General features: G+C 37.0%; 1 protein-coding gene across 3 annotated transcripts in view; it reads left to right on the top strand.

Annotated features, from left to right (window-relative positions):
- FHIT (fragile histidine triad) overlaps window positions 1-18,346 on the top strand; it is a 1,440,837-nt gene that overhangs the window by 271,759 nt on the left and 1,150,732 nt on the right. For 2 of the 3 annotated variants that reach the window (XM_021070758.1, XM_021070765.1), the window contains exon 3: window positions 6,342-6,410. The exons of the other annotated variant lie outside the window; for it this stretch is intronic. The gene's annotated coding sequence lies outside the window, so the exon portion shown is untranslated. The remainder of the gene's footprint in view (window positions 1-6,341; window positions 6,411-18,346) is intronic. 3 annotated transcript variants of the gene reach the window in all.

Genomic DNA, 18,346 nt, shown 5'->3' with positions numbered 1-18,346 from the left:
GAAATGGAACTTCAGGTGTCCAGTGATTGCTCATGAATATTTGGATTAGAACAAAATCTTGTAAACATTGAGTATGGTGTTCTAGCTGACCATTAGAAACATCTGGACTCTGCTGAATTAGCAGAACAAAATCTTGTTATCACTGCATAGGGTTTTGACCATTAGAAACCTCTAGGTTTAAGTCTTCTTTGAGAAGTTCTAACTATCATTGAGTTGTTTGAGATTCCACTGTGAAGAACTAATTCTGAATAAGCTAGAAAGTTGCCTGGTTTCTTAATTTTGAGGTTTTTAAAAAGCATTATATGATGTTTATAGTTACGAAACAATATATTTGTAGCATAATAAACTAAACACCCATGAACCCACCAACCAGTTTAAGAACTCTTAAGTTACTCATGTATTCCTTCCCCATATCTCATCCCCTGCATTTCCATTTCAACAGTAGCCATTGTATTGAAGGGATGGATATACTGGATGCATTTCCACTCATCCTTCCTTTGCTTTTTTTTAATCATATAAAATAATTTTGCCACGTGTGTGTGTGCATGTGTGTGTGTGTGTGTGTGTGTGTGTGTGTGTGTGTTTGAGATATTTTAGTTTTTGAGCCTAATAAAAATGGTTTTATATCATATGTCAGTGCTTCCTAACTTTTCACATCTAGGCATACACTGAACTTGAAAATACTTTTTAATGCCTTGGGATAAATGTCTGTGTATGTCTATGTCCCACCAAAAGACTGGCCCCTCCAGCTGCTATTCACTCCCAGAACTAAGGGCATTAGTACATGAGGACCTTTGTAAACCTCATCACTGAAGCACATCAGTTGGAAAGCACTGTGGTTTGTAGTCTTTGACATATGCTATTTCAACTTGATTCTTTTGTTTCTAAGATTTATCCTTATAGGTGCATATGATTGTAGGTCATTCCTTTTCATTGCTCCATAATATTCTTCTGTGAACATACAAGCATTTCCATCTTATTCTGTTTAGACCCCTTCTTTGCTTTTTATTTACCCTAGAAACACGCCAGCCTACATGACTTAGAGAAAACTGCCACATTTGATTTCATGTTTTCCTAGGGTTCAAAGAATTGCTTTTAAATTTTGGCTTAAAAAATTGTTTAGTTTTATATCAGATCTTGGGGTCTTGGAGAACAAGGGGTGGAATCAATTTGTAAGATACAACTTCTCTATTTAATTATATTATTAAGACACAATAGCAATATGTGCCAATGAATCTACCTTCAGATCAGTGGACATTTATTTTAGACAAGCAAACTAAGGAGTACTGAGTTAGGAGTATTTCATAATGGCATCACTGTTTTTGGTATTTAATATGTATTGGGATCTGAAATTAATGGTGTGATTATTTAGTTAGGCAATGGCAAATATATTTCACTTCATGTTCCAAGTCCATCGTCGGGGGTAATATTTTCCAGGGATACTATCAGACAAGTGTTTTGAGTCTATGTCAGGGCTCCTTGGTGAAGAATTCAGGGATCATTTGTTGATGTCTGCCCTGATTATGCAAAATGGGAGTGAGGACATACCTGCTACACATTTTCTCTCTCTAATCTAATGTGTCCTTTAGCCTCTTTTTCTATGATTATCTTAAAACTATCTTAATCATCTGATTATTACTTAATTTGTAGCTTACCCCTTTTGGAAAACAAAATTCGTAATTAAATTACAAAGTCAAAGAGCATTGCATCATTGTGCTCTTTTCTGGTCATTTATTATCGTCTCTAACTACCTTAAGCACAGGTTGCTTTTCTCACAGTATCTGAAATACTGTACTCCTTTGGTCAAGTGTATTTTACTATGGTTATTGAGCCCCAAACTGGAAAGTTGGTAAAACACCCTTTAACATTCTCTGAGTCAGGGTTTAATACTCATCTCTACATAGATAGATCTTGTCCACTGTAATGTAAAACAATTAGAGTGATGAAGCTTCCTTAGACTTTCCAGAGTCTATTAAATGTTATTTTTAAAATAACATCTTTTGTTGTCTTTCATTTATGCATATTTGGTCAGGAAATGGTTGTAAAAAGCTTCAAATCCCAATTGAATAATGCATTCTCCAAAGTAGCTGCCAAGTGTAAATACCACTGATATACATTCATGCATATGATAGTATATAAATAACCAGGAAATCATAGCAAAGGTCAATCAATTATGTATAGGTCAGAATGCTTTCCATCTGGATTGAGTAGTTTTAGCAAATGACATCATGTGTCCTTTGGAGTATATTGTGAAATGTGGCTTGAGTCATTATAGATTGGCTTCTTCTCTGGGTTACCAGGATGGCAGTGGTAAGGCTCAATAAGTAAATGTATTGAACTCTGTAGAAGCAAATATGCAAATTAGGGTATAGTGAGAAGGCTTCTTATTCCGGATAGAAACTTGGGCCCTATCTACCAATTTCTAGTTTCTTACCCTTTTTGGTTGATTTTTTTAAAGAAAGAACTTGAAGACAAAAGAGTTGGAAACAAGCCAGATGCTCTTTATATTACTGCGGTGGATATCTTTCCATGAAATTGCCAGCAGGGAATCAATAGTAATAAATCCGGCACCCTTCTATTCTCTTCTAATTTCACCATTGCTCTCCTGGAATGGGGCTACTCGGACCCTGTAAATTTGGCTTATAATTTCTTTCTGATCTGATGGGGAGTGGTCAGACCAGATTGTCAGACGCTAGAGTGCCTGGTGTGATGTGATGTTGTATGAGGTGGGAAGGGATGTTGGCATTTTCCACTTGGCACAATAGGAGCTGAATTTAGCTTTTAGACCAAATGATAAAAGGAGCTGCCAAGTCCAGTCATTTCTGATTAGTCAGGGCTTGAGGAGGTAAATGTTACTTGATAGAATTTAATGTGTGATTTTTCCCCCTTCCTTCAGAATATCTTGGAACTGTTAAAAAGTTGTTTCTTATTTTAAAAAGTAAGATGGCTTAGAATGAAGGAGTCAAAATTGCTGTCATGTTTTATAGGCATGGGTAGTTGGAGTCTTAAGTTTGGTTCTGAGCCCTTGGAAGGAAGAAGATTTGGGTAGCAAAGAATTATTCTTGTTTAAATGGAGCTTATAGTGTAGTGGGAAGATTGGACTTAAAAACAAATTGCCACAATATAAAACAATAGCTACTCTAGTAAGAGATATGTGTAAATCCACATAGTATTGACATTTCTGTCACTTATGCATATTATATTACCCCTTATTTATTTGGGCCCTAAATGGCTGAAATACATGCCTATATTTATTCCCATTATCAAGGTATATGGAGAGTGAACTTTCAGCTTTCAAGATGACTAGGCTGTATTTTTCAATTGAGAGACAATGTGATTGCCCTGGTCTTAGAATGGTAGTTATTTTTCTCTGCACAACCCAAAGCCTTAACTTCATTTCAGTAAAACTCCATAGATTCTTGGGGACTATTCTTTGATTTTATCCATGTGGACAATAAAACAAATGGTTAAAATATGAATAAATAGATTAAGTTGTAGCTTTTTTTCTTGTGATATCTAATAGCTGATTGCAAGATTTTGTCTTCTTTCCCCCCACTATTGATTGGCTGAGATGATAGTCTGTGATTGTGGATTGACCAGCAAATTTAGTTTGGTAGAGACAACACAAAGAGAAGTCCCTATCTGTCCCCTTTTAATCAGGACAAAAAAAAGTGCCAGCAAGCAGACTTCAGTTAATATCTCATTTTATAGAACCACTGCTAGCCTTAAGAGGTGCTGGAGTAGAGGAATTGTGAACAGAGAGTGGGTTAGCCAGTCTGTGTTTGTCAAGCTTTAAATCTTATGCAAATAAAACCATTGTCAGTAAATGTGATAATACTATATCTTATTGTTTTTTCAATATGTCCCCTTTAATAATACCATGACTACTTCTTCATGTTATATAATTTTATACCACATAACTTTTCAATATCTGCATAGTATTCCACTTTTAACCATACTGTAGTTAATTTGAACAGTCTTCTTTTGTTTCAAATTTAGGATTTTTAAGATTTAGTTTTATAAAAGAAAAATGGGGTGATGAACATGGTTGTAGCAATATCTTTTTCAGAAAACTTTTTGACCTTTTTTCTTTCATTTTGAGTCTCTTTTTCCCCCAAATCCTCAAGTAACAATTGATTCTCCCCCTCCTTTTTTTTAAAATCTGTAAGTAACAATGATATAAATCAATAACCAGATATTTATGGGGGCTTTTTTTCTGTCTTTTTAGGGCCACACCATGGCAAATGGAAGTTCTCAGGCTCAGGGTTGAATCAGAGCTGCAGCTGCCAGCCTACACCACAGCCACACCAGATCCAAGAGCCATCTGTGACCTACACCGAAGCTCGTGGCAATGCTAGTTCTTTAACCCACTGAGGGAGGCCAGGGATCAAACCTGCATCCTCATGGATACTAGTTGGGTTCTTAACCCCCTGAGCCACAATGGGAACTCCTATGTAACCTTTTTAAGCAAAGCCTGGGGAGAGGAATTCTTCAATAAATCAGATAAACTAGATTATAACTACAAGATGCAAAATATCCTAATGGTTTTAGGAAATCAGAGAGGCAGTTGGTAAATTCAGAGATGGGACAGGGAGGGAGGGAAGTGATCTATGTTCTAAAGTAATCAATTTAATTTATTCAGTTAAAATGGCTTAATGACATTTGTAACTCTGGTTAGGTTGGATCTGGCAGTTTGTAGATGTTAATTTTCAAAATCCCTCCAGCCTGAAAATATATTTTCATCTGGTATTGTGTTCCTTTTTGTACAAAGATTGTCAAATGGGAGTGTGAAGGTAGTTTATCTAACTGCTCATTTGTCAGAATGTATAGTAGGCATGTTGAGGTTGAAAGCCTGGCATCCACACCAGATAGAAGCAGAAGCTACAGGGAAGTTTGCTTTCAAGAGAGTAATAGGGGAAATGCTGACACTAAACCCTATCCTGCCATTGTTGCTATGGTCTTTGAGGGGAATTGATAGTGCCTTCCCTTGTTTGAGAACTAACAGTGGATTAGCAAAGCTGAGCATAGAGGAGAGAGTTCTGGTACTTGCTCAGTACATTACCTTTTATAACAGTGTTTTAAATGTCAACACTTTTTATAATGTATATGAGGAATTCTAACTGAGAAGCTGGCCCATATGCTTAGACTATACCCAACTATATGTTTCTTCTTTTGATGTTGCAAAATAAGGTCAATTTTTTATGTGAATATTTCATGGCCCACTTTCTGTTTTGTGCCAGACAAACTGAGGGCAATGGAAACTGATGGGTGGTGAGGATAAAAGAGCAGTGCTGACCTTTTGGTAAATCATTCATCACACTGCTTCATCTGTAAGTGGTTTTCCAGTTGTAGCTCATATTTGCTAATCACTACATTGACTCCTTTCTACAGGGGCTGACTGTCTTATTGTGGATTACCTTTTTTCTTTCCTTTTTTTAAAATTTTGGTTATTGTTAATTATAACGACTTTATTACCTATTAGTTCCTCCACCAAAGGGGGCTTGTGCACAGAGAGAGGCAATGGGAATTAATAATTTAGTTTCTGCCGCTCTTCACTGTGACTTGCAAGGTCTCTTATCAGTAGCTGAGATGGACTTTAAGCATTCCATTCTCCTACTTCTATTCTACTTTGAATCTTATTTTTCCCAATAACATTAAGTCACAAGATGACAATCTTCGGCAGTGGCTAAAGAATAGAATAGTTCACTGGGGTGGTCTAGCACCAGGGTACTTTTTGGTTTCCATGTCAATAAAAATCCCATCAAGGGAAAACAAAGGAGAAAGCAAGAATAGCTTCTTAGTTTAACTCTGGCTCAAATACTACAAACTATGGAATTCATTACAAGAGGAACTTAAATTTGAATACTGGACCCAAAGTGGATCCAGGCTGATAGAATACATCTTGCTGACATTGTGGCTAACTATTGGCTCATCCTTTTTTTTTTTTGATCTTTTCTCTTGACTCTGGCCAATCCCTAGAGTTCAGGAGCATGGTCGATATAAAAGACCCTCAGCCTGCAAGATATGGAGGCAAGAGTAGACATGCACTGGCATCTGGTCTAGGTGAGGACACTTAAGGGAAGGATTCTGCCATAGGACTAAGAGAAATTAACTTTTCTCACCAGAGAATCTGACCAGTTATAATGCTGTGCTCATTAGCCCTACAGAAGTTGTTTCTTAATTATGTATTTTATGGTTTATTAAACTAGGGACTGTGTCCCCTCTCTGGGGACAGAGAATATTTTGATATTTTGATTGCAATTAAATGGAAATTGAGAACACTGACAGACATAAACTAATCAGAAGTGTTTAACTGTTCTTTTATTCCCAATCCAATGCAGCATCCAGCAATATCCAGCTATTACCCGCAGTCTGCCCATCTCCTGGGAAACCCAAAATTCTTCCATTGGGTGAGTGGTTCTGGGCCCCCTACTGGCATTACTCATTTGGTTGATGAGGACATACTGACAGAGTTCTTGCTGTTAAGTTTGCAGCTGAGCCTCTAAGGGCATGGCCGTAAAGCCATTCTGGAAGTGTCTGCATGTGTGTGGTAGAGTGGACATGGGGTTACATGACCTTTTTTTTTTTTTTTTTTTTTTTTTTTTTTTTTTTTTGTCTGTCTTTTCTAGGGCTGCTCCCACGGCATATGGAGGTTCCCAGGCTGGGGTCTAATCAGAGCTGTAGCCACAGGCCTACACCAGAGCTATAGCAATGCAGGATCCAAGCCACATCTGTGACCTACACCACAGCTCACGGCAACACCGGATCCCTAACCCACTGAACAAGGCCAGGGATTGAACCTGCAACCTCATGGTTCCTAGTTGGATTCGTTAACCACTGAGCCACAACGGGAACTCCATACCTTTTTTATTATTATTATTATTTTGTGAAGGTAAAAATCATAGGCCTATGGTTACAGCCAGTCAGAATACGTTTACCTCATTTTGAATAACAAAGAACACATTTCTTTATATTCTTTTCCAGAAACACAAAAAAGCAAGAAATGGTTTCCAAACAACAGCATCTTTTAACAGCGAATGTTCAGAAATAATGCTTTTTTTCCTTTCTTTGTTAGAGATAGAAAGCCAGTCTTTGAGGAAGGGGCGCTGAGGTCCCAGAAAAACAGGCTAGTGTCACAGTCTTTTAATACCACGTGCTTCTCATGAGAAGGAATACTTATAACAATACGGTACAGAAGGTGGTCTAAAACAAGCCTGAAATGAACTAAAATTAAGTTTTGGGATCTTGCTTACTGAAAATGCTGATGCTTTTAAGCATTACTTCTCTCACCTTTGTTCTCCAGAACCACCAACTTACCTAGACTTACACCCACCTTTGCCCCTTTCCCTCAAGATTGGGCTATAAAGAAGAACTTCTTTCTTTAAATTCATTTCTAAATGCTCTTCCCGTGCATGTAATATGGTAACCACCAATCACATGTCTCTATTTATGTCCAAATTAATTAATTAATTAATTTCTTTATTTATTTTGCTTTTTAGGGCCACACCCATGGCATGTGAAATTCCCTGGCTAGGGGTTGAATTGGAGCTACAGCTGCCAGCCTTCACCACAGCCACAGCAACGTGGGATACGAGCCATGTCTGCAACCTACACCACAGCTCACAGCAATGCTGGATCCTTAATCCACTGAATGAGTGGGGATGGAACTCATGTCCTCATGGTTACCAGTCAGATTCATTTCCATTGAGCCACAGTGGGAACTCCCCAAATTAATTTAAATTAAACAAAGTGAAAAATTCAGTTCTTCAGTCATGCTGGCCTCAAGTCAAGCCACACAAGGCCCTGATAGGCGCATATGGCTATCCACTATCTTATTGGATACTGTAGTTACACAACATCGCCATCATCACAGGAAGTTCTGTTGGACAGTGCTGCTCTGATATTCGGCTTCTCTATCACACTCTCAGCTGATGGGTATTTTTTCTCAGTATCTGGAGTGGAGTTAGTGTCCTCTTTCATCATTGTCACTTCTAGATAGCTTCATTTCTCTATACAGAAGCACTTTTAAAGCATGTAATATGAACTTATTCTTCTGCCTGCTCCTCTGTATTTATTGAAGATTTTACTCCTTAGCTCGCTGTCTTTGTGCCCATCACTCTCCTGCCATCACTCTAGGTAAGAATATCCACATAGAATATTCATATCTGACCTCTCAGTTCTTTGAAATTCTCACTGCAAATGTCTCTTTCCTTCATGATCATACCCTAGGCTAGTGTCTCTCACCCTAGGAAGTACTACTCTCCTAAGGAGCATTTATAAATGTAAGGAGTGCTACCACCCTTTGGAGGTCAGGTGCTAAGGATGCTAAGTATTATTCAGCACATGAGACAGTCTCTATGCAATGAAGAATTATTTCACCCTGGTTGTCATAGTGCCCTTGTTAGGAAACACTGTGCTAACCTTCAAAAAACAATGTACACACCTTAATTAGAGAGACTTAATTGTTCAAAAATGCTAATCATAATCTGAGCCTTCAGTGAGTTGTCATCTTTTTGCTGGTGGAGGGTTTTGCTTCCATTTCAATGGGTGCTGACTGATTGGGGGGTGGGTTGCTAAAGTTAGGGTGGCTGTGGCAATTTCTTAAAATAAGGCAACAGTGAAGTTTGCTGCATTAATTGCCTCTTCCTTTCACAAACACTTTCTCTGTAGCATGCAATGCTATTTGATAGCATTTTACCTACAGTAGAACTTCTTTCAAGATTGGAGTCAGTCCTCTCAAACCTTGATGCTGCTTTATCACCTAAGCTGTTGTAATACTCAAAATCCTTTGTTGTCATTTCAACGATCTTTACAGCGTCATCACTGGGAGTAGGTTCCATTTCAAGAAACCACTTTCTTTGCTCATCCATAAGAAGCAACTCCTCATCTGCTAAAGTTCGATCATGCAGCAATTCTGTTTAGGCTCCACTTCTAATTCTAGTTCTCTTGCTATTTCTGCCATATCTACAGTTACTTGCTCCACTGAAAGTCTTGAACCTCTTAAAGTCATTCAGGAGGGTTGGACTTGATTTCTTCCAAACTCTCCTTAATGGTGATATTTTGACCTCTTCCCACAAATCACAAATCTCCTTATTGGCATCTAGAATTGTGAATCCTTTTCAATTTACCCTGCCCAGATCCATCAGAGGGATCCATTATCTATGCCAGCTACAGCTTCATGTAATGTATTTCTTAAATAATAAGCCCATGGATCAAAATGACTCCTCGATCCATGGGCTACAGAACGGAATTTATGCTAGCAGGTATGAAACTAACATTTATCTTCTGTATGTCTCCATCAGAGCTCTGGGTGACTAGATGTATTGCTAATAAGCAGTAATATTTTGAAAGGAATCTTTTTTTCTTTTTTGGTAGCAACTGCAGCATGTGGAAGTTCTTGGGCCAGGGATCAAACCCTGGCCGTAGCAGTGACACTTGCCACAGTAGTGACAAAGCCATTTCCTTAACCATTAGGCCACCAGGGAACTCTGAAATTTTTTTTTTTTTTTTTTTTTAGTAGTAGGTCTCCACAGTGGGCTTAAAATATTCAGTATGTGCTATCACCCAGCCTTTGTTCCCTTTATAGAGCACAGGCAGTGTAGATTTAGTATAATTCTTAAAGGCCTCGGGACTTCTGGAATGGTATGTGAGCATTGGCTTCAATTTAAAGTCAGCAATTTCATTAGGCCCTAACAAGAAATTCAGCCTTTCTTTTGAAGCTTTGAAGCCAGGCATTGACTTTTTCTCTCCACTATGAAAGTCCTAGATGACATCGTCTTTCAATATAAAGATGTTGAAAATCTTTTGTTTCATATAGCCACCTTCATGATTTATTCTAACAAGATCTTCTGTATAATTTGCTGCTGCTTCTATATCAACATGTGTTGTTTCACCTTGCACTTTTATGTTGTGGAGCCTGCTTCTTTTTTTTTTCTGTTTTTTTTTTTTTTAATTTTTTATTACTCAAATGAATTTATCACATCTGTAGTTGTATAATGATCATAACAATCTGATTTCACAGGATTTCCATCCCACAGCCCAGGCACATCTCCCCACCCCCCAAACTGTCTCCTCCAGAGACCATAAGTTTTTCAATGTCTGTGACTCAGCATCTGTTCTGCAAAGTTCAGTCTGTCCTTTTTTCAGATTCCACATGTCAGTGAAAGCATTGGATATTGGTGTCTCATTGTATAGCTGACTTCACTTAGCATGATAGTTTCTAGGTCCATCCATGTTGCAAAAAATGCTGGTATTTCGTTCTTTTTAATGGCTGAGTAATATTCCATTGTGTATATGTACCACATCTTCTTGATCCACTCCTCTGTCAATGGACATTTATGTTGTTTCCATGTCTTGGCTAGTGTAAATAGTGCTGCAATGAACATTGGAGTACATGTGTCTTTGCGAGTCATGGTTTTCTCTGGATAGATGCCCAGGAGTGGGATTGCTGGATCAAATTGTAGTTCTATGTTTAGTTTTCTGAGGAATCTCCATACTGCTTTCCACAGTGGTTGCACCAATTTACAATCCCACCAACAGTGTACTAGGGTTCCTTTTTCTCCACACCCTCTCCAGCACTTCTTGTTTGTAGACTTTTGGATGATGGCCATTCTGGCTGGTATAAGGTGGTACCTCAGAGTGGTTTTGATTTGCATCTCTCTAATAATGAGTGATGTTGAACATCTTTTCATGTGTTTCTCAGCCATATGTATGTCTGAGCCTGCTTCTTTCCTTAAACTTCATGAACCAACCTCTGCTAGCTTCAAACTTTTCTTTTGTAGCTTCCTCACCTCTCTCAACCTTCAGAGAACTGAGAATTAGAGACTTGCTCTGGATTAGGCTTTGGCTTAAGGGAGTGTTGTGGCTGGTTTGATCTTCTATCCAGACTACTAAAACTTTCTCTTTACCAGCACTAAGGCTATTTTGCTTTCTTAGCATTCATATGTTCACTGAAGTAGTACTTCTAATATCTTTCAAGAAGTTTTCCTTTGAATTCACAACTTGTCTAACCATTTGGCACAAGAAGCCTAGCTTTTAGCCTGGCTTAGGTTTTGTTCTTCCCCTTATAGTGGAACAGACTTCCTCACTAAGCCTAATCATTTCTAGCTTTTGCTTAAGTGAGAGATGTGCAACTCTTCCTTTCATTTGAACACTTAGAGGCCACTGTGGGGTTATTAACTGGCCTAATTTCAATATTGCTGTGTCTCAGGGAATAAGGAGGACTGAGGAGAGGGGGAGACACTGGGGAATTGCTGGTCAATGGAGCAGTCAGAACACACAGCATTTGTCAATTAAGTGCTATTTATGTGGGTGCAGGTTGTGGTGCCACAAAACAATTGCAATAGTAATATCAGGATCACTGATCACAGTGCTAATAATGAAAATATTGGAAATTTTATGAAAATTACCAAAATGTGACATGATGTAAGTAAGAGCTGTTGGAAAAATGGCACTGATAAACTTGCTTGATACAGGATTGCCACAGACCTTCAATTTATAAAAAGCACAAGGTCTTCAATGCACATAAAGCAAAGTGCTCTAAAATGAGGTCTGCCTGTAGTCATTCTCCCTCTCACATCCTCGCTTCCCTCCTTATGCAGCTTAGGTACTATGGTCAGTCCCTCCTTTGCTTGTTTATCTTTGTCAAGTTTACTTGGCACATCTCTGACCCTCTCATAGCTCTCTGCCCGCTTTGGACCTGAGTTCAGATGGACAGGAACACAAAACTTCACTGAATGGCACTACTTTGAGTTTGTGTCCACTAATTTCAAGTATATCCTCTGCTCTGTTTGGCAGTCCATCATCATTTATCTAATACTTCAACTCTCTGAGACAATTTTATTAATTGGCCTAATTTCGATATTGGCCACCTTCACCTCTACCTCAAACCTCCAGCTCCTATCCCCAGTTCTCCCTCTCAGCTGATGTCCTCACTTCATATTTTGTTGGGGAAGTAGAAATCATGAGAGGAAATGCCTCATCTCCCCCATTAAATCTACACTGGCCTTGTTTCTATACCCACTGCTCTGGTCTCCCTTTCAGGTACCCTACACGAACTGTAGAGAACTCTGCTGTAGCTCCCCATCATCTTCAGAATAAATTCCATCTATTTGCTGTAATCTCAAGGCCCTTCAAGATTGGGCTCATGCTTTTCTTTCTCACCATGTCTCCTATCACTCTCTTATTTTGTCCCTGTGGTCTGATCGGTCTGATCACACTAGTTTTCTTGCTGTTCTTCATGTATGTCAAGCTTGTTCCCACCTTAGCATCTTTGTATTTGCTGTTACTTCTGTCTGGAAGTCTTTTCCCCCAGGCACGGCTATGCCTTGCCTCCTCTTCACACTCAAATGTCACCTCCTTAAAGAATCCTTCCTTGACCTCTCTACCTACAATAGTTGTCCTCCCTCCTGTCATTCTCTAACTCCTTACCATGGTTAATTTTTCTTCATAGGACTTATCACTGCCTGACATTATTTTACAAATTCATGCTGATTTATTCATTGTCTGTATATAACTTTTACGAAGGTAGGGATTTTACCTGCTTGTTTTGCATCTGTATCTTCAGGGCCTTGAACAGTATTTAGCACTCAATATTTATTGATTAAGCATTTAATGCATTTTTGATAAATGAATATTGAATGAAGTATAGTGACTACTTGGCCATGGCTCTTTTTATTTGCCATGGCTTTACTATTCTGAGGCACATGATGACTCAATTCTCTTACCACTTTTCTCTATTTGAAGATGGAGAAACCTTTTATAGAGTTTCCCATAATACCATTTGGCTCTCATTTGATACAAACACATCATTGACATATTAATTCTGCCTTTGTTCTTTTCTCATTAGCCCATAACAATTAAAATAGACCATTACTCTGCTGCACTATGAGTTTTTATGATGTCATATTAAAGTCTCCATTAATTAAGTAACTTAATAAATTAAAGCTTTAGTCAATGACAGTATCTTTCAATTGCACATCATCTCCACTAAAGAGCACAATGGCAGACATGGGACAATTTTAGCATTAGGACATGCCAATCTAACAGTCAGATGTGCTTACTGACACAATGAAAGTTAGAAGCTGTCACTTTTGGTGATTGTTTGGTGGCAGTGACACTGAGAACAGAACAGTCAATGGGGGGAATATAGACAAATTCAGGCACTGCTATTGGAAAGCACAACTCAATTATCAGGTTGTCATTTAGATTTTTTGAATGTTAATTTGATAAAACCACACATTAAAAAAATGTTTGGAGCTATGGGACTATGTCTTTGAATTTCAGTTTGAGAGAGACTGACCTGCAGGGTAATAATTAAATTCCTTCATTAATAATGTAAGATCTTCATTTAACGAGGTAAATTGGAGTGGAATGTAGTAAGATGAAGGCAAAGAAAGAAAGGATACTAATGCTGTTGTCTGAGTAAGAGATGCTGAGAGAGTAAGATAGGAAAGAAGATAAGTAGGAAAGGGGAAGACAAGGTGGAAGCTACCTACATCATATAGAAATAAAAAAAAATAAGGAGGGTGAGGGAAGTAAGGCAGTGTGAGAGCTAGATGACAAACTGATTCTTTTATACTCATGTTATAGGTAAAGAAATAGAGTAGCAGACTGACCACCTTAATTTGGAAATTTTTGTGTCTTACTTGTGTAAGGATCAATTACCTCATAACTTTGAGAGAATATAGTTTGCTAATGTGTCTAAGTGACTCATGGAGAATAGCTAAACTAGGACCCTAAGCTAGATACAGTCAGGCCTTCCATGCTGTGTAGCATTCGGTGCATGTGGATAATCTCAGACTTTTGGGAAATTATAGATCAATCTCATGGTTGAAATGCAAGCAAATATACCAGGAATCACAACAAATACAAGGATGATTCACTCTGTGTGTCAATAGACAAAGATTTTTAAGTTGTATAAGGAAGAAAGAAACAGTAATAGTCTCCTTACAAACTGTCTATAAGGGACACCCCTATTAAGAATGGGAATATTGAAAGAAAGTAGATGGAAATCGACATAAAATACCATGCAAGTACCTTTCAAAAGAAGTCTGGCAACACTATATTAATATCAGACAAAATGTACTTTAAAAATATTGTTACACATAAAGAAATTTATTATTTAATGATAAAAGAACAGTTCACTAGGAAGATGTATTAATCCTGAACCTACATTAACTGGTATCATCATTTCAAAAGCATATAAAGTAAAAATTGACAATATTACCATGAGGTAATGAGAACATAGGTAATCTTAACTGGAAATTTTAAATGTTTTTCTCTCAGACACTGAAAAATCAAGTAAATTTTTAAGAATTATAAAGGATAAAGAAAGATTTAAATAACATAGCTGATTATCTTGATCAAATAGACATGCACAGAACTCTGAACTCTGCTACCAGAAAATATAAACACATAGAAAACCTTACCACTGATGAACAAAAATTACATTGTCTACATTCTTATTTCAGAGGAAAAAAATCAGGAGGCCAAAACAGCTAGAAATCAAAAACTCTATCCATTTGGAAATTGAAGATTATACTTGTAAATCTTGAGTCAGTGAATAATAATGATAGAAATTAATAGATACATTATTTTAAATCTTGTCAGATACAGTTAAAGTGGTACATAAAGGAAAACTTCTGGGTACAAATGTATATATTAGAAATGAAAGAGGGGAGTTCCCTGATATCTTGGCAGGTTAAGGATCCAGAATTGTCACTGCTGTGGCTCAGGTTACTGCTGTGGCATGGATTTGATCCCTGGTCCAGGAACTTCCATATGCTGTGGGCATAGCCACCCCCTGAAAACAAACAAATAAAGAAGGACTGATTATTAGTGAGTAAACCTGCAAACAAAAAAATTGTAAATATAATAGCATAGTAAACAAAAATAAAGCAAAAGGAAAAGATAATACAAAACATTAAAAAAACAAATGAAATAGAATACAACAAATAGAGAAGAAAAATGAAGCAAAATATGATTCCTTGAAAGACTAAATACACATCTGACAAACTTAACTACAGAGGGAGAAAGAGACACAGAGCGAGAGCAAGCAGAAATGAAAAGAGGGACCTAATGTACATACAGGAGAGAGTAAAAGTCAAAACAAGGTACTATGAGTAATTTTATGGTGATATATTTGAAACATACATTTTAATAAGTAGGAGTGCCAATATGTTTATGATAGACACATTCTAAGCTCATGTCACAACAGGAGAGTAAGAAACGTGATTTCTAATTGAGTCAAGTTTGAGCCTGGCTTTCTGGAATGGAAAATCATTCATTCCTATAAAACATATTTATAGACATTTCTGGTGTACTGGGGATTGTGCCGATGCTAGTTTATATTTTCCTGAGGGAGACAGACATTAAACCATTCGTTAAAACAGATATTTGCAGTTGAGGTAAGTGCAGTGTAGGAGAGGTCAGAGCATTTAACAGGGAACCTAATCTTATTAGGGAAAAGAACAGATTAGCAAGGTTTTCCTGAAGAAGTGACATTTAGTCTGTGACCTAAGTGATGGGTAGGAGTTACGCAAGCTAGGAGGGGGCACGGGGTCCAAAGACAAAGATGGCAGAGTGGATGGTAGAAAGAAGTGGGACTCGGTTTCAGCCATTGCCTTTGGAATGGCAAGGATTTATAAAACCAAATACATTAAATTCTCACATCTCTGTAAAGCACAAATATTTTCTCTTGTTATTACCTTTATGTAGATGCTTAAGAATATAATCTGTAAAGAAAGTAAAGATATGGACAGGACGGAAATAAACCACTTTCCTTGAGAGTAGTGTTTGCTTCTAGAGAAAGAAGAGCAGAGGAGTCTTCTGCATCCATCCATTGTTAATGGCGATTCCCTTTCTGAAAGGAAGGATGAAGTTGGCCACAGTTATGAGTTTGCTAATTTCTTTAAGTGTTGCTCTTACCTGGAATTGAGACCTCGCTTATAAAACATCAAGCAGAAAACAATGGAAGAGAAACTTAGAGATGTTCTTTTGAAGGGAACAGTGGTTTAGACAGTACTATTCAAAATGTGAGAAAGAGGTCAGACATTGAGAGTAAGGATTTCAGACTGCCTGTCCAACTCAGTAGTCATGAACTTTATATGGCTATTAAATACTTGAAATGTGACCAGTCTGAATTAAGACATACCATAAGTGTAAAATACACACTGGATTTCTAAGACAGTATAAAAAAAGAATGTAAAGTATCTCAGTAATATTTTTTATTGAAGCGTAGTTGATTTACATTATATTAACTTGAAGTGTATAGCATAGTGATCCAATATTTTATAGATTAGACTTCATTTAAAGTTATTGTAAAATATTGGCTATATTCCCTGTGCCGGACAATAGCTTATTTATTTTAGACATAGTAGCTTGTACCACTGAATTCCCTAGCCTATATTAATTACCCTTACCTGCTTGTTAACCACTAGTTTGTTCTATCTGTAAGTCTCTTTCTGTTGTGTTATATTCTTTTGGTTGTTTTATTTTTAGATTTCATATATAAGTGGTAACATATCAATATGTCATCAATAATATTTTATATTGAATTATATGTTGAAATGATAACATTATGGATATATTGTGTTACATTATAATGTTATTAAAGTTAATCCCACCTACTTGTTTATATATTTTTAAACGTGGCTATTAGAAAGTTTAAAGTTACACATGTAGCTGACATTTTGTTTCTGTTGGACAGTATAGGTTTAGAAATTTTTTATAGCAATTTGTCATTGCCACAGTGTCCAAGCGTATTTTTAATTGTATTTTACCAATGTCTCATTAGCTCACAACATATTGGAGAGGAAAAATATAGTCAACTAGTATTTCTTTACAGATAATTAGGAAACCACTGCTTAAAACCATTCATACCTTCCAAAGCGTTACACTGCTGTGCCTACCATACGAAAATACATACATTGCCAATTTCTCAAAGCTCTGTGAATTAGTCCAAGGAAGCAACTGTTAAATTGATGTGGCCTTCTGAATATGAAAGAAGTAATTGATAAAGATGTTATTATATAATCGTCACATTTGCTTGTATTTATTATCAACTACATAACTTGTATATTGGAGTTGGAGAAAATATAATAAAAACCGTGCTAAAGAATATGTTTTTGAAAAGTCCATTTGAAGGATGAGTTTGGCATCAAGTAATGCTTTTTTTTTTTTGAGAATTAAAAAACAGGGAGTGGGGAAGCTCATATCTCAAATTAGTTACATTTGCAGCATTGATAATATACTTCAGTAATTGTCCTCCTTAGATTTTTGTTCTATAAAATTGACTTATTTTTCGTCAGAATGGGCTAGTTAGCATCAGACTTAGAGTTTGGCACATGCGAGCTTGTGATTTACAGGGTAATTTTTCTCATCAAAACCTGGGCAGAACCATTTATTTTAAAACCAATATTTATTTTACAATGGGAAGATGGAGCAGATTAAAGGAGCATAAAACCATGATAAATCACCCAATCTTTATCCCATAGAAAATCTTTTAAATGGCTCTTAAAGTAATGGCAGTAAAACCGTCTCATAGAGTTTGTATTTGGATGGTTTTCTAGCATACGGTATAGGCATGTAGATTAAAATCTAATTAAAAAGGAATTTGTAAAAATTCAGACGTGGTTTTCGTGATTCTTTTTCGATGAAAAGTTAAGTGTGTTTTTTCCTTAGCCAAGTTTCTGAGTCTTGCTCATGAGGGAATCCAGCCTAAAACTTATTCCTGTTTCAAATCAAAGGACCAAGAAATGAAATCTCTTTTAGTCATTTAATTTTTTTCATTAAAAAAATTTTTTTTGTCTTTTTAGGGCTGCACCCACGACATATGGAGGTTCCCAGGCTAGGAGTCGAATCAGAACTATATTCACTGGCCTACGCCACAGCAACACCAGATCTGAGCCATGTCTGCAACCTATACCACAGCTCACAGCAACGCTGGATCCTTAACTCACTGAGCGAGGCCAGAGATTGAACCTACATCCTCATGGATACTAGTCAGATTCGTTTCCACTGAGCCACGGTGGGAACTCCTAGTCTCTTTATTTAATAATAAATTTTATATTAAATGTTTAAGAACATATGTACATTTACTATAGATTATTGTACAAGAAAGGAATTTTTACAACTTACTTGATTTGGTTCCCATTTATGTTTTAGGTTATAATTTCTATTGTTAAAAATAATGAAGCTCCATTTCTCTAATAGTGTTCTTTAACAGTATTCTGATGCTAAGTGGACTTATACAGAAACTTTGGACTGATTAAAAATGCTAAAAGTAGAAAAAATTTGAAATGGAGATCTGCTTGTAGCCATGGTGAATTTTACAAACGGGGAGTCA

The sequence above is a fragment of the Sus scrofa genome, chromosome 13 (assembly GCF_000003025.6).
Source record: "Sus scrofa isolate TJ Tabasco breed Duroc chromosome 13, Sscrofa11.1, whole genome shotgun sequence".
NCBI lineage: Eukaryota > Metazoa > Chordata > Mammalia > Artiodactyla > Suidae > Sus > Sus scrofa.
Note: the sequence above shows the minus strand (reverse complement) of the source record. Positions and strands in the feature narration are given on the sequence as shown.